General features: G+C 39.6%; 1 non-coding gene across 1 annotated transcript; it reads left to right on the top strand.

The window, feature by feature from the left end:
- Positions 1–2,564: 2,564 nt before the first annotated feature.
- LOC122054358 lies at positions 2,565–2,671 on the top strand. Its single transcript, XR_006132681.1, has one exon. It is a non-coding gene; the product is annotated as a small nucleolar RNA R71 (small nucleolar RNA).
- The last annotated feature ends 12,374 nt before the right edge of the window (positions 2,672–15,045 follow it).

Here is a 15,045-nt window from a genome sequence, read left to right as displayed (position 1 = left end):
TATTTAGATCTAGATCTGAGATAGTTTGTAGAGAAAAATAGGGTAGAGATCTAGATCTGGGAGTTTGAAGAAGATAGGTTGATGATTAGAAAGGGTTGAGAGAGGAGGGTGTGTAGCCGACATGGCCCAGACACGGCTGTGTCTTATAGACACAGCCAAGGTAGGGTTGCTCCGCACAGCCGTGTAGATCTACACGGCCCAACGTGCCTCCTTCTCGGGTATGTCCACATGGCCATGCCAAATGGAACGGGTAGTACAGTCCCCTTCACGGCTTGATTCACACGACCGTGTATGATACACGGTCAGTTCCTTCTCCTTCTCAGAAATTTCTACACAGCCGTGTCAGTTGACACGTGCAATGTAGTTCTCCTCTCTGGTAAATTCACACGGTCGTGTCTGGTACACGGCCGAGTACATCTCTTTCTCCGGTAAGTTCACACGACCCGTGTGAGTCACACGGTAGCGTGCTCTTCCTCCTCTGTAAGTTCTACACGACCGTGTCTGGTATACGGCCAAGCTCTGTTTAGCTCAACATAGATGATTTTCTCCCTTTCTGACTTCTCCAATGCTTCCATGCCCATGAAGTAATCACAGCCAGCTCATGGAAGCAAAATACAACCTGAAAAGAAATAGCACCAATGAAATAAAAGCACTAACTAATGAAAAGAAAACTTGAATTGAAACTAACTAAAGAAACCCTTGGGTTGCCTCCCAAGAAGCGCTTGTTTAAGGTCTTTAGCTTGACCGATCCCCATTTTCTTTTCATTTTCTTGCCATCGGAGGGCAGATGTATTTTTCATTTTTATTGGGAGGCCTTCTCCGAACATCACTTGCCGAATCATGTACCTCATCCGGCGACCTCCCGTGAGGATGAAAATTCCAATCCTCTAGCTTGTAAGCATTCGCCCCGCTGTAAACACTTACTAAAAGAGAAGAGACATGGTTAGAAGAATTAGACAAATCATACTCCAACATTTCCTTGCCAATTACCAATGAAAGCTTATGGGTTTTGACATCAATTATTGCTCCAGCTATAGCAAGGAATGGTCTTCCTAATATAATTGGAATATTCGGGTCTTCTTCCATGTCCAACACCATAAAATCCATAGGAATAACACTCCCACCAACTTCTACCGGCACATCTTCTACAATACTCATAGGGTACCTGCAAGAATGGTCAGCTAATTACAGTGTCATAGTAGTAAGTTTAAAGTTTTTGAGACCTAATTTATTACAAATTGAATATGGAATAAGGCTAACACTTGTCCCCAAATCACAAAAAACATTTTCTATAAATTTAGCTCCTATATTGCAAGGAATATAAAAGCTCCCTGGATCTTTAAGCTTTGGGGAAGTGTTCTTTTCAAACAAAGCACTACATTCCTCGGTTAGAGAAATGGTCTCAATGTCTCCTCTTCTTCTATTATTTGACATGATGCCCTTCAGGAATTTGACAAACTTTGACATTTGTAAGATTACATCAATTAAAGGAACTTCAACACAAATCTCCTTAACTTTTTTTTCAAAAATCTGCCGAACTCTTCATCCTTTTTTAACATAACTAATCTTTGAGGAAAAGGGATTACTTGATTTTGTGGGTTAAGTGGAAGAGTCTCTTCAACCTTATTGGTACTCTCCTCTTCATCTTGAATCTGAGTAGGTTCAAGTGCTGGAGGAGAGAGCTCGTCTTCAGTTTTCATCCCTTTTAAAGCAGTCACTTGAGGATACCCCAAGGTCCGCCCGCTCCTAAGTTCAATTTATTGCAGTGCTCCATTGGATTAACATCAAGTTTTCCAGGAAATTGTCCTGGTGCTCTTGAAGATGATGAAGCTAATTGGGCAATTTGGCTATCTAAAATCTTTTGATGTGTGTCAGAATTATCTATTTTCTGAGTTAACTTCAAGATATCTTGCTTCATTTCATTTTGATTGGAAATAATTTTCTCAAGCATTTTCTCTATTTTAGAAGATTGATAGCCTTGAGAATGTAGTTGTTGTTGGAAATTTTGTTGCCCAGGCTGGAAACTTGGTCTTGCCCCTATAGATGGTCCTTGTTCTTGATTGTTCCTATAGGAAAAATTAGGATGATTCTTCCACCAAGGGTTGTATGTGTTTGAATATGGATTGTTCTGTCTCTGATTATAGCTCATGATAGCATCACATTGTTCTAATTGATTGATTTGTGTTGAGATGGCTCCTAAAGGACATGAGTCTTTAGCATGATCAGAACTCCCACATGTTTCACAACAACATCCAATGACATTGACTGTACTAGTATTTGTTCCCATATTTTCTAGCTTCTTTGTAAGAGCATCCAGTTTTGTAGACATCATAGTGATTGCATCTACATCAAATTTCCCTAATGCCTTTGTTGGGTTTGAATAAGAATAGCCTCCACTTCTTTCAGTTACCCATTGATGATGATTCTGTGCTACACTTTCAATGATATCTTCGGCCTCATCTAAACTCTTATTCATAAGTGCCCCTCCAGCAGCTAAATCTAGGGACACCTTAGTATAGTAGTTGATGCCGTTATAAAATGTGTGCAACACTAACCACTTCTCTAATCCATGATGTGGGCATTGTCTGAGCATATTATTGTATCTATCTCATGCTTCAAATAAGAATTCTGAGTCTGACTGTCTGAAGCTTGCAATAAGATTTCTCATATGAGTTGTCTTGCTTGGAGGATAGAACTTGTCTAAGAATTGATGCTCACATTGCTCCCAAGTGGTAATACTATTTAGAGCTAAAGAATTCAACCATTGTTTAACTCTATCTCGTAAATAAAATCCAAATAATAATAATCTCACTGCTTTTGAAGGTATACCATTCATTTTCATGGTATCGCATATTTCATAGAAAACTTCTAAGTGTTGATTCAGATCTTCATGCGATCCTCCACCAAATTGATTCTATTGCACCATAGTGATTATTCCAGGCTTTATCTCAAAATTATTGGCTTCAATAGATGGTCTAATATATGGCGTTCATAATCTTTAAGTGGTTTTTTCACCATGTTTAAATGTTCTTGTTCTTCGGGTTGTCTTTGCGAGGTTTTCCTTCTATGAAAGGTTCTATCAATTTCAGGATCAAGAGGAAATAAATCTCTTGCAAAGTTAGATCTTCACATACATAAGAATAAGATTGCAAAATTTGATTTACAATGAAAAGAATAAAGAACACAAAGAATTTGATTCACAAACAAAAAGAATAAAGAATGCAAAGAAGAATTTCAGAACAGAATTAGAAAACTAGTTACAAGTTAGATATAAGAAAAAAAAAGAAAAGTTTAGTCTAACTCAAATGATAATTTCTAATGTTATAGACGCAGTCCCCGGCAACGACGCCAAAAACTTGTTATGCAACCGCAAGTCCACGATTTTGTCGTCAGTCATAAAAGAATATCGAATCGCCAGGGACTAGTCATAACCACTAAAGATGTCTCAAAGCGAATTAGCTAAACAACCAAACAAGTAGTTATACGAACTAAGATGTAACTAGAAAAGAAATATAAAAGGTAAATGCATAAAACTAAGTTTAATGAAAGTTCTAGGTGATTTGGTTTCTTTGTGATACTTATCAATGTAATATAATCTACCAATACTATCCTCAATTGTCCTGCATTTGTAAGAAGTCACCGGTAATTTCTTGCAGAAAACACCGGCAAGGGACTTTTATCTACACTTTAAGCAATCAAATAGTTATGATCCCTATGAAGTCCGTTAGCGGGGCAGCCCTGTCATGACGCCCCTCGGTCATACGACATATAAACACATCACTAATCAATTCGCATCAAGATATAGGACATAGCACATCTATCTATCCCTCTTCTTTGTAAATTCTTGCTTTACCCTTCAAGGTGATCCCCTAGACGTCCGTTAATGGGGCAGCCTTATCATGACGCCCCTCGATCATACAATCTAAAGAATTCCTCTACAAGATCATTAAGATTTATAAAGAATCAATCAAGAATGGTAATGAGATCTAAACACAATAATCCATACATGATTGAATTGATACAAAACATAACAACATCATTGAATCAAGAAGTTGGGAAATCCTTAAGATCTTACAACAATTTACATCACAAATACTCCCTCCATCCTAGAATAAGGATATCTACTCCATGATACAAAAGAAAAGATCCGAAGATAATAAGATCATAAACATTTCGATTCCAATCAAGAAGATAGAAAAGAAATGCTTATCTAGATACGACGAGTGATCTTCAAAACTAATCCTTTCTACCGGAGTCGATTCGAGAATGAAAACGTCTTGAGATCACCGGATCAACGCCCGAAAGGTGAAGAAAAGCCTCAAGATTGGATCTCCCCAAAGGGAGAGCCTCCCCTCTTTCAAAGGAGGAGAAACCCTTATATAAAGCAGGGGGTTTGGGCGCCACACAGCCTGTGCCACGGCCATGTGGATCTCACACGGCCTGGCAGTGTTTCCTCTCGGCCAAGGTCACACAGCCATGTGGCTCTCACATGGCCATGCCATGCTCTATCACTGGATGTCTTGCACGGCAGTGCAAATCCACACGGCCTAACAATGTTCTGCCTCTGAAAATGTCACATAACTGTGTGGCACAGACGGCCTGACAATGCTTTAGCTCTGGAAAGGTTGCACGGTCGTGTAGCACACACAGCCTGACAATGCTTTGGCTCTGGAAAGGTTGCATGACCGTGAGGATCTACACGACCGTGTTTTGAAATTGCTTCAAGGATGACACAGCCGTGTGAATCCACACGGCCATGTCATGCTTCTCCTCTGCTGATGCTGCGCGGGCTGTTTGCTCCACACGACCAAGGTCATTTTCCCTTGGCATGGCCATGTGGAGCACATGGCTGATGTTTTCTTCCTTTACTTGCTTGTAGAGTTGGCCATGAACATCAATTCTTCTCCAAATTCGACTCCTATAGACAAAAAAAATGCACACGAGCAGATCTTCGAACAAAGAAGAGTAAATATGCTAAAAGTAAAGGAAGGATTATGAAAATTCATAGATAAAGCATGCGTAAAACTTGTGAATGTGCGTCAAAACATGCTAAATAAGTGTATACAATCTACGCACATCAATACTTACACTTGTGTAGAAATTCTAACTAAAGTCTAATACAACCCTGCGAAGATCGCACCGAAGATTTCACCCATGTTTTATTACCATTAAGTAGAAGAGGTAATTGAGGAAGTCCAATTATAGGGAACATCCTTCTGTCACCATGACCCACAGTCCATGTTCCTAGATTACACAAGTCACTTCCTAACGGTAGTTTAATGTAATTAAGTAAAATAGGTAATTTAGGAAGTCTGATTATAGGGAATATCTTTCTGTCACCAGGACCCACGGTCTACATTCCTAGATTACACAGATCACTTCCTAACATTAATTTAGGAGAACCCTTTAAACTCTAATTAGTTTTCCTAGTAGAGAGTTAATCCCCATTTCAATGAATTGCCGTAGAAAGTAAGGGGTATCTTCTGTCATAAGATCTCATGATCTGACATGGTGATTTAAACCCTATATCTACATGGATTGACCTCACACACATTTCGTCAAACACATACAAGGCACAATACATAGATCATGATATAACACTTCATTGCATAGGAAAATGTCTAAATACATAGTTCATACATCACAACACATCACCACTACTTCTTACATCCTAGATCTGTAGATCTACTCCATTGCAAAGGAATTACAACCAAAGACGATAAGTAAAGAAAACCGCGACTCAATACAAGAAGACATAGAGAAGAGGATGCTTATCCTTGATGCGTGGCATCCTTGGAGGCGCTCCCTTGCTCCGGAGGAGGATGGATCGACGAAGACAGAAGATCTAAGGCCTCCCCAAAAGGGGAGAACCCTTCCCCAAGCAATGGGGAAGAGCCCCAAGCCAAAGATGAGTGAAAAGGGGAGAAACCCCCCTTTTATAGAGCAGGGCATGGGTACCACACGACCCATGACACGGTTGTGTGGATTCACACGGCCTTACCCGACTTCCTCTCAGGTTGAGTCACACGGCTGTGTGGCTCACACGGTCGTGTCCTTCTTCTTCACTATTAGCCTCGCACGGCCATGTGTGTCGCACGGCCTTGGCGTTCCTCGCCTTTGGAATGTTGGCACGGGGAGATTCACACGGTCGTGTGGGTCACACGGCTGTGGCTTGATTTTCCTCTTGTGGGGGCGCGTGCGTGTTCATTCACACGGTCGTGGCCTTCTCTACCACACGGTCGTGACCTTGTCTACCACACAGCCGTGTCAAGGACACAACCGTGGCATGCATGATCTCTAGAAACTTAGCACGGGCATGCCATTTGGTATGGCTAGAACATGATTTACTTCAGGATGGCCACACGGCTGTGTGGCCTACACGGCCCAACATTGATTTCTTCTATTGTTGCTTCCGTGTGTGTATTTACTCCATTTTTACTCCAAAATGCATCCTGTCAATCAAAATATGCAAAGAACAGATCTCTGAATATAATATAATGGAAGTATGATATTATAATGAAATAGGGTACAATAAATATAGATTATGCTAATGAAATACAAGTAGATGTGCTTTAAAGTATGCATAAAAGTTTATATAATCTTAGCACATCTCACTCCTAGACTTAAACCTTTCTTTATCCTCAAGGAAAACCCGCAATCCAAATTTATGTACATAGATGACATGTAATAATCCCTAATGAATCAATATAAACCTATCATATAGTTTCATTGATGTGCATGATACAAAAATTATTTGAGTGTGACCTAAGTAGAAGTTCTCCGTGCTCAGTGTGATAAGTGGCTTAACTTTTTCAAGTGTCAATCTCTATGCCTAGTCAAATTTTCATTTAACCATGTTCCTCATACTTCCGGCGATAGTCACTTACCTGCCACACGCAAGGTTCATTCCCCACAAAAATGCTATGCGTCGTCTACACAAGGTCTCAAAGGAATACTCAATATTAAGAGAAACATATCATTTATTTCCCCAATAACCTAACTCAGTTTTAAAGGGGTGAATTACTAGTTTCCAGTCACGATAACTATTTTTTATCCCTTATTTTTTTTTCTTTCTTTGAATGTTTACAAAGTATCAAACTTGAACAAACCATCATTCATTTTTTTTAGGGATTAATTTTTCCAAATGAGCTTGCATGATTTGAGTTTATCCAGTAACCAAAATATAGTTGAGAGGTCACCATAGAAGCAAGAGTACTAGTCCGGTTCTATGAATCATGACTATTTTCAAAAATATCTACCATCAAAGTCAAGGATAATGTGAAGAGATCCTAAAACTAGGCTAACATTCAAAATCTTCTAGTAATAACAATGCTCACTTCATGCTACTATGGATAGGAAAATACAGATCAATAGACATACTAGCATATCAAATTACATAATATAAATATCTAGATGGAGCGTACTAGTATTTTACATTAGGGAACAAATAATCATGATGTGATGAATGATGCAACTAGGAAAAATTTATTATACAAAAAGAAATAAGTAAAAACTAAACTAAACTAAACCAAATGCATCCCTCCAGACTTAAACTTTCCATTGTCATAATGAAAACTAGAAATGATATATATGGAGGAGATTTATGAAGTTTAGAGAAGTTACCAAGTGATGAGCTCCAAATGGTTGACATTCATGTTTTAAAGATACTTCCCTATCTATGATTTTGCACTCTTCCACAACTTTGAGTCCTATAAAACAATGATAGACAAGAGAAATTAAGTAGAGTGTATGATTTATTGATAAAGAATCTAAAAAGGAACTTGAAGGAAACTAAAACTAAAATGAAAACAAGATTGAACTTGGGTTGTCTCCCAAGAAGTGCTTGTTTAAGTTCATTAGCTCGACCCCTTATTAGGCTCATCGAAATCATGATCTTGCCGGAGTGAGAAACTTCCGGACTTTTCTTCCAATGCCCCAATTTATTATGAAGAGAGTTGTCATTATAAGAACAATGCAGTGTATCATCGCTCTCTTCATCTTCGTCTCCTTAAAAGTCCTTTCTGGCGGTCAGAGACGGTTCAGATTGAGCTTCCAATTATCGGCCTCATGAAAACCTAAGCACCCAAAAGAAAAACATACCTCCCACATACATGTTAAATAAGTAAGAACTAGAACCATATCAAGTTTAGTTAAGTAGTTATAAGAAATGGAATTGCATCCAACAAAATCAATCATAGGTACCTCCATAAAATTTTCTAAAAGATCACTAAGAATACTAACCTTGTAGTGCTGAGAAGTACCTGAAAGTTCTAAACAAGTGGATGTGACCTCTTCAGAATTTTGTAGTAGTTCTAACTTTGGTTCGAGTGGTGGTGCCTCTAAAAGTAGTGATTCTTGGGGTTTTGCTTCCATTGAACAAGTCCCTACACATTTATCATCAACCAATTCCATTCTTACAAATTCCATAGTATCAACCGGTTGTGTGATCAAAGGAGGTGATTCTTGGGACATTTCCTTCATAGTACATGTCCCTACACTTTTATCCACCACATCATCATAAAAAGTAGTCAAGAGTCCACTAATATCAATATTATCGATAGAAGGATCAACAACATTATCAGAAATTTGTTTTAATATATGTAGAACTAAGATCCCCCATTGCACCATTAGCTCATCAGAATCATGTGTTGTGGTCTTCATTTGACTTGGAGCAGGAATATTTGAGTTTGAGAGTCCTCTAAGTCAATCGGCTCATTTGGTTGTGAACGATGTGGTCTATCTAATGAAAAATCATCCTGAAACTCTGACGGACTCTAATACACATGAGATGTAACACCCACGAAATTATAAGATAAGTATATGAGTAATTATTTTTCTTTAGAGCATAGAAATAAAAAAGAATAAGAGAAAAGGGAAAATATAAACCAAAATAGAATAAGAAGAGGTGAGGTCAAGGATTGAACCTTGAACCTCCCACAAATAATAGAGATAAATTGATGTATGATAACCACTAGAATAATGAATAATATATGGATAGAAAGGGATGAAAATTTAGTTAAAGGTGAGAAGAAAATAAAAGAAAACTAAGCAAAAGAGCAAGGGAAAACCAAGTTGCTTACCTCCTCTTCCTCTTGGTTAAGAGAAGAAGCAAGCAAAAGATAAATTGCCTACTTCCCTCCCTCCCTCTATTTTCATGGGAATTAAAGGAATGAGGGAAAAGAGGAGTTGAGGGAATGAATGAAGGCATGTTTCATTTGCAAAGGAATAAATTGATTGGGAGAAGAAAAACAAGAGATTAAATTCTTTTTCTTCCTCCTTCCTTCTCCTTCTTCATTCTCCACCGAAACCAAGAGCCCCTCCCTCTCCTTATTCCAAAAGCTAAGCTAAGTTCCTCTCCAAGAAAACTAAATTTCAAGAAGAAGCCTTCAAGATCTACCCCTTCCAAGCAAGAGAAGCAAAAGGAGGTGCAAGAAGAAGAAGCTCTCTCCTTCCTTTACACCTAGGATACCTTTTTCCTTAAGAAAAACCACAAGCGAAAGGATGTAAGTTTCCCTCACCTGTGGTACAATAGCTTGTGTATTTTCTATGAGATTTGGTTTCCTAAAAACCTAGGATACCTTCATGAAATTTTCGGCCAAGACAAGACTAAAAAGAAGGACCTAGGAAATGTAAAGACCTAAATTTTGGCATGCTCAATATGTTTCTTGTAATATGTATCTTATGGTAGGGATTTATCTAATGCTCATATGCTAGAATGTTTGGTTAGAACTTAGAGTCATATCCCTAGACTCTCGGCCAAACATGAATAAAGGAGATAGGTAAGTTAAGACTCAAACCAAGCATGCTCCTTTTTGTTTTATGATATGTACTTCATGATGAGAAAGTTGTTAACATGATATGCTCATGCCTATATGATGATTGAACTTTATTCCATGCTCATAAGTATTCGGCCATGATAGGATTAGGGGCCTAGAAAATTGTTAAACCTAAACTAATCATGCCATGATCCTCCTTAAGACAAGATATGAAATTAATATGGCATTCTCATGTTGTAGTGTGGTTAGAACTTGTTTTCATACCCCATGAACTTCCGGCCACAACAAGTTTAAGGGCCTAGGAAACTTAGAATCTAACCTAATTATGCTCATGTTGTTCCTTGTAATAATTGCTATGAAATTAGTTTAGGGTTTCCATGTTTTTATGACACTTGAAACCTAGTTCCAAGCCTTAAAGGTTTCGGCCACAACAAGTTTAAGGGCCTAGGAAATTTAGAACCTAACCTAATTATGCTCATGTTGTTCCTTGTAATAATTGCTATGAAATTAGTTTAGGGTTTCCATATTTTTATGACACTTGAAACCTAGTTCCAAGCCTTAAAGGTTTCGGCCACAACAAGTTAAGGGCCTAGGAAACTTAGAACCTAACCTAATTATGCTCATGATATTCCTTATAATAATTGCTATGAAATTGGTTTAGGGTTTCCATGCTTTTATGACACTTGAAACCTAGTTCCAAGCCTTAAAGGTTTCGGCCACAATAAGTTTAAAGGTCTAGGAAACTTGGAACCTAACCTAATTATGCTCATGATGTTCCTTGTAATATTTGCTATGAAATTGGTTTAGGGTTCACATGCTTGAATGTTGATTTTAACCCAATGTAATGCTTGATAAGATTCGGCCATGATAAGTTTATAATCTTAGGAAACCTAGAACCTAACCTAAACATGCTCATGATGTTTCCTTATGGTATATGATATGATATTGGTTTAGGGTTCACATGCTTGTATGTGGTTTTTTTTACCTAAGTCACAACTATATGTTTCGGCCACTATATGACATTAGGGTTAGAAATCTAAATATGATTCCCATGTATCTCACATGCAATGTTTTATGATGTGGTAAGAGCTTGCTATGCTTCTATGTTTAATTATGTATCTTATGATCTATGTATGTTGGTAACCCTTATGCTGTATTGTGTGCCCAAGTTATGCATGCTATTTATGATGAGCTGTGTGCCCAATTTATGCATGATATTATGATGAGCTGTGTGCCCAAATTATGCATGCTATTTATGATGAGCTGTGTGCCCAAACTATGCATGCTATTTATGATGAGCTGTGTGCCCAAATTATGCATGCTTTTATGATGAGCTGTGTGCCTAAACTATGCATGTATTTATGATGTGTTGTGTGCCCAAATTATACATGCTATTATGATGAGTTGTGTGCCCAAATTTTGTATGGTATGATATGATAAGAAATATGATGTGCATGAAATAATAAGAACCATGATATGTATGACATGCTACTTTACTTTATATGGCTTGTACCAAGGGTGGGCTCCATAAGTGCCCCGGGGTCGATGGACTAAGAAACGCGCCTCGTTAGGGATGGGCTCCTAAGTGCCCCTAGGTCGATGGACTAAGAAACGGGCCTAGTATGTATGCCTTGTAGGGTTCAAGACTTGCTACCTTGGACCTACATAGGACGCGCGTATTTATGTATGTGGTACAAGCCAGGACCCTAATTATATTATGATTATGTTTAAGTATGTATGTAATAAGTTTTCAAAAGACATGTTGCATATATTTTTGCATGAATCATGTTTTTGAAAGTCATCTCGCATAACACTTTATGATTATGTTACAATATACCATGATGCTTATGATTATGACATGTTATGCTAGGATGAACTTTATGATTATGTTATGATATGTTATGATTATGATTATGTTATGCTAGGATGCACTTTATGATTATATCATGATATGCCATAATGCTTATGATTATGTTATGTTATGCTAGGATGCACATTATGATTTTACCATGATATGCCATGATGATTATGACTATATTATGTTAAGCTAGGATGCATCTTATGATATGCCATGATACCTTACGATTATGTTGTGATATGATGCTTCTATACATGATATGATGAGTTGTCTTTATGCTTTATGCCTTGGAGATTTAGTTATGCTATACGGTTTTTGTGAGTAGGAAAGGATCTTACTGAGTCTTATGTGCTCACAGCTTACTTTCCTTGTACCACAGATAAGGGCAAAGAATGGATGTATTAAGGGAGCAGCTGGAGGGGGCAAGAAGGACGTGTGTAGTAGTGACTCGGCTAAAGAGAAAGACCTGCTTCTAGTTAATAAGAATTATGCTTATGTCGTTCTTTTATGAGTCCATGACATTTCATCATACTCTTTAGTATTATGGCTTAAATTTATGTTGAGCATGTTATGTGACTCATATGATAGGTAGTTAGTGATGATGATTTGAAAAGTAAAGGAAAAGCTTTAAAGAAAAAAAATATACTATAGATAAGACTTCCACTGTTTTAAGAAGAAAAGATAAGTAACCCCCGTCAGCTTGAGCAGGAAGGGGCGGGGCGTCACAGTTTGGTATTAGAGCTAGGTTTAGCCCTTTCACTACACACATGTCAAGCCTCCATCCTGCCGCTCCAAGTAAGAATCTATATGCTTAAATTAATTCTTCTATGATGCTTTAATATTATGCATGTTTACTTATTCCTTGATGACGATAAGTCACAGTTCTAGTTTAGGTATGCATGATGGTAGGATAAAAATAATAATGATCTTATGTTAGTCTGGATAGAAATAACGATAATTTATTGTCATTTAATGAAGATAAACATGGCTAGGAGACGTACTAACCAGGCAAACGAGACAGCGACTCCACCAGATCTGACTCAGGTAGTCACTGACCTCCAGCGTCAGATCACGGAGCAACAATAGCTGATCACAACTTTGATAGGTCAGCAAGAAAATCCTGCCACCCCGCCAGTAAATCAAAATGCAGTGCCCGTCATCCCCGTAGTTGCACCAGTACCACCGATAGCCCCTGTCCCAGTGGTCCGACAGGAGACCTACTAGATACAGTGGCTAAGGCTGAAGCCGGAAAACTTCATAGGTACTTGCGAGCCATGGGACACTCAGGCCTGGTTCAAGACAGTGTAAAGCATAGTGGAATTACTGGACTGGCCCGTATCGGAAAAGATCAAATGTGTATCATTCTGCTTTTCCGGAGACGCAAGAATGTGGTGGGAAAGAGTAAAGGCAAAGAGACAGACTAATCTGATGAACTGGACGAACTTCAAGACAGAGTTCTTCGAAGAGTTCTTCCATATGCAAGTGACGAACCGGCATTACGACGAGTTCACCGAGTTTCGGCAAGGTGACCTATCAGTGAACGAAGCAGTAAAGCGCTTCAACCGTCTGGCACGCCTATGTCCAGAGTTAGTTCGCACAGAAAGAGAAAGGGTCAGACTGATGCTGAAGATGCTTCGACCCGAGATAGCACTGAACGTGGCCGGCGGAATTAATAGACCGCAGACTACAGAAGAATTGGTCAGCAGTGCCCTAATCACAGAACATTATCAAAGAGCGATGAACGAGAATAAGAGTCAGGGCTGAACAGAAGGACAGAGACCCTTAGGTACCAAAACAAGATGGAAAGGGACCTCTACCGGAAAAAGGAAACAATGGGACAATGCTAAAGGTGGCTCAGTGAATAAGCAACCGAAATACCCCCAGTGCACTAATTGCGGAAAGCTGCATTCCAGAGTATGTCACAAGGGTACCAGAAGGTGCTATATTTGCGGAAGGGAAGGACATCTGGCTAGAGACTGCACTAACCGGTTTCAGGCACCACCCCAGCAGAACAACCAGAATAAGAGTGCCCCCTCACAACTACATCAGATGCAAGCTGCTATTGAAGGAACACCGATTAGCCAAGGGAGATTGGAAGCCCCGCCAACTACAACGAACACCAGGGTTTTCTCGCTTACTAAAGAAGATGTGGCGAGCGCCCCTACTGTCATCACAGGTCAGTTTGTTGGTGCGGGAAGCATCCGACGATCGAACTCGTGTTTTGATAATGGCAAAGGATTCAAAGTTAAGGTGTTTTGTAGTCTAACAAGTCTGCTTGAGGATTTCAGGAAAGTCCTAACTGCGGTTAGGCAAAGGTAAAAACCCTAGGGGGTGGTAACCCTAGGTTATAGGGGGTGGTAACCCTATGCGAAAAGTCTTGGCAGGTTGATGGCTTCAGGCAAAAGTCCTAGGGGGAGGTAACCCTAGGTGGAAAGTCCTGGTGTCGCGAACCAGGTGAAAGACTGGACTAGCCGGGAAGCGGATGTCCAGCAGAAAGTCCGGAAGCGTCGAGTGCTGAGCAAAAGTCCAGTCAATCTGGAGGATCGACAGGCAACAGGTAAATCTCCTGAGTGGAGTAGGTGAGGACGCGTTCCCCGTAGAGGGAACAGTAGGCGTCGGGTCGACCTAGGGTTTCCGGTTGGAAACCCGAAGTCAGACCTGGATAGTCTGGAGACTGTCATAACATTTCTTATCATATTCATTCTGTTATTTATGCTAACTTTGTGTTGCAGGATATTGTTTGGGACTAACACATCTTGTAGGTACAAAGAAATGGAGTTTTTCCTCGGATGAACAGTATCTGAGGCGCCTCCATGGAGCTTGGAGGCGCCTCGGGTGCAAAAGCTGACCTGGCTGCGAAGCTTCATTGGAGGCGCCTTGGTGAGGGTATAAGGCACCTTGGAAGGCGCCTTGAGCAGGCCATAAGGAGCCTTAAACAGATGAAGTTTGACCAGATCAAGTTTGATCCACACGGAAGACTCGGCAGCATGGAGGCGCCTTAAACAGCCTTCAAGGCGCCTTGAACACCCTTTATAAGGGGGTTTCGACCAGCACTTCAATATATCAAGTTCTAAGCTTTCCTTCTTCAACGTGCTGCTAACAAAGTCTTTCCGAAGTGCTGCTGTGACATTCCGACGACCCGGAGCTTCAATCTTCTTCTTTCTTAAGTTGTCGGTACAAGTTTATTTCAATACTTTCAGTGTAATTTGTAATTTCTATCGTGATTATAGTTGTTGCCCACCGGAAGCGATCAAGGATCGCGGGCCTTCGAGTAGGAGTCGCCTTAGGCTCCGAACGAAGTAAAAATCTTGTCTCTTTGTGTGTTTGTTTACTTTCCGCAGCGTGTTTTAACTCCGATATTTTTACAATTCCGATAAACGTAAAATTTAGCCACGAGCGCTATTCACCCCC

The sequence above is a fragment of the Zingiber officinale genome, chromosome 3A (assembly GCF_018446385.1).
Source record: "Zingiber officinale cultivar Zhangliang chromosome 3A, Zo_v1.1, whole genome shotgun sequence".
NCBI lineage: Eukaryota > Viridiplantae > Streptophyta > Magnoliopsida > Zingiberales > Zingiberaceae > Zingiber > Zingiber officinale.
Note: the sequence above shows the minus strand (reverse complement) of the source record. Positions and strands in the feature narration are given on the sequence as shown.